Here is a 2,828-nt window from a genome sequence, read left to right on the forward strand (position 1 = left end):
CCCGCCCCCGCCCCCCATTAATCCATGATGGCTTGGCGGAGCGCGCATGGGTGCAAGACTTACATGATGCCCTTGGCATTGTCGCCCTTGTCCAATACGTCGCCATGTGTCGTCGGCTGCATCACGTCGTCCTCTTCGATCAACCGGACCGGCTTCGTTGGCGATGGACGGCTAGTGGCGCCTACCCCGCCAGCTCATGTTACGTCGCCATGTTCCATGGATCAACCATCGTGCCCGCCTGGAAGTTGAGATGGAAGCTGTGGGCATCGTTGAGCATTAAGTCGTTCTTCTGGCTAGCCCTACAAGAACGATGTTGGACCGTCGATAGTCTCGCTCGCCACGGCCTACCACTCGCACCACTATGTGTGCTCTATGATTAGGAACCTGAACCATGCGCCACCTCCTCATCGAATACTCCTTCTCTCGCCAAGTATGGCCGATATCTTCGTCTGGTGCCGCTCCACAACCGCCGCGCCGACACCGGACTACTCCTTCTCGAACCGGCCAGGCCAGCATATTGATGTGCATTTTTTTTTTGCGGGTGATTGATGTGTTTAATTTGTGTTGTATGCAGGGAGCTTGTCTAGATGTTTTTTCCCCTTTTATCTATCCACCAGTGAAATGTTACGGACAGATTTATGGAGTTTTAAACCACAACTTGTTTTCCAAATGTTTTTCAAGCCGTACGAGGTGTCCCTGTTCTAGATCTAGATGTGGCTTCGTAGAGCTCACTCTCCAATACACACTGTTCGCTCCCGCTATCCCCAACCCTCGATCCCCTTCTCCCAGCCCCGCCGCCATGGCCTCGCCGCCGCCGCCGACCATTCCCGACGAGCTCCTGGAGGAGATCTTCATCCGCCTGCCCACACCGGACGCGCTCGCCCGCACCTCCACCGCCTGCAGCTCCTTCCGCCGGGTCATCAAAGGCCGCGCCTTCCGCCGCCGCTTCCGCACGCTACATCGCCCTCCCCTCCTCGGCTTCATGGACGCGGGCGGATTCCACCCCGCCCAGGCGCCGCACCCCTCCGCCCCGCTCGCCGGCGCCCTCGCCCCCTGCGCCGCAGATTTCTCCTTCGTCCCGGCAGTCGTTTCTTCTGCCTCCTACGTCCGGCCCGGCGTCCAAGAAGACGACGGGGAAGGCCCCCGCTGGCGCCCCCGCGACGTCCGCGACGGCCGCGTCCTCCTCGATTGGAGATCCTTCTACCCCCGTTCCGTCCACATGTGGAGCTACCGCGAAGACTGTGCCCGCCGGTTGGTAAGCATCCTCATGGACTCCAGTGAGCTCGGTGACGAAGAACGCTGTGACCGCCCGACGTGGACCAAACGGGAGCGGTGCAACGCTGCCGACTTCCACCTCGCCGTCTGTGACCCGCTGTCCAGCAGATACGTGTTGCTTCCAACCATACCCGAGGACCTCGCCGCCCAGGCCGCAGGATCGCCTCCATGGATTCGAGCCCGTGCTTGCTCCCAACACCAGGGACGACGGCGAGGAAGAGCCCTTCGAGGTGATATGCATAGCAAGATACATGACGAAGCTTGTCCTCTTTGTGCTCCCGTCCACAACTATGCAATGGTCTATGGCCGAGCCTCCCATTTCACCTTCGTTGGAACGCATGTCCTGTTTTGACTGCGTGCGCTGCTGCTTCTACTGGACAAAGCCTTATGGCTGGAGTGACCATTTGATGGTGCTGGACACCCGCACTTTGAGGTTTTCCACTGTCGACCTTCTCACCGGCTACCATGTGGAGCTCAGCGATCTGCCTGACGAGTGCTTTGCCCATCGACACCCAATGGCTGTTGTGATGGGCCGGGAAGGCGCCCTTGAGATGTTTTCCCTTGTCTGTCAACACGGATCCTTTGCCCTCTACCATACCTCTCTGAAGAATAATTCGCATCAGTGGAAGCTAGAGAAGATCATACAGCTTCCTGGGCAGTATCATTCCATTTGCACTATCGGTGCAGCTGAGGGATTCTTGTTCTTCCGAGGCGCTCCCGAAGGTATTCATATCGGGAATGTGGATTGTTACTCAATGGAGGTCAAGACTTATGAAATTACCAAAGTCTGCACAAAGATGGAGAATACCTTCAATCCCAGACGTGCCCTCCCATACTTTAGCTTCCCACCGATGTTATCAGAACCAACTATCTGAACAACTGGTAAGCCTAATTATTGCCAATTTTCCATTGGGTTATTGGGCTCCCATACCTCCCATACTGCTACCTTGTCAAACTAGCTACAAGAGGTAGTTATTTGATGGTTTCTCACAAAGATGTGGTCCTCTATCAAACTTCAGGTTTCTCTACCTTGCCCACAAATTTGCCAGCTGTTCTAAATTTTCTAGACTTGTGCCTAGGTGGTTCAGGATCCTCCAAGCGCCTAGGTGGCAGTTTCCTTATCAGGCTGTGACTAGGATGCGCGACCCTCGGCTGCTGCCGCCCTCTCAAGCGCCTTGAGCCGGTTAGCCTCCATGCGTGCCTTCTGCTCCTCTGTAGGCTCGACTTTGCTTTGCTTGCCGCCAGCCTGCCACCATCATCACCTCCATCTTGATAATTATTCATCCCCCTTGGAGGCATGGGTTCTGCAGCTAAGTTGGTATTTGTATGTGGATAGATTCAGGATGGGAATGGGCCGGGTCGGCCCGCCGGGTCGCTGACCCGGCCCAAAAAATCGAGGCCAATGGGCCGTGTGGATCGGCCTTGAACCATACTTGGGTCAGTGGAGCCGGCACCGACTGACCCAATGGGTCAGCAGGGTCGACCCACCTCTGAGGCGTGAGTTGGCTGCTACTGGGGCATGTGTTTTGTTGCAGTGGAGTCGTTAGTTCGTT

General features: G+C 56.4%; 1 pseudogene; it reads left to right on the plus strand.

The window, feature by feature from the left end:
* Positions 1-799: 799 nt before the first annotated feature.
* LOC109760394 (uncharacterized) lies at positions 800-2,277 on the plus strand (annotated as a pseudogene).
* Positions 2,278-2,828: the final 551 nt, after the last annotated feature.

The sequence above is a fragment of the Aegilops tauschii genome, chromosome 7 (genome assembly GCF_002575655.3).
Source record: "Aegilops tauschii subsp. strangulata cultivar AL8/78 chromosome 7, Aet v6.0, whole genome shotgun sequence".
Lineage (NCBI taxonomy): Eukaryota > Viridiplantae > Streptophyta > Magnoliopsida > Poales > Poaceae > Aegilops > Aegilops tauschii.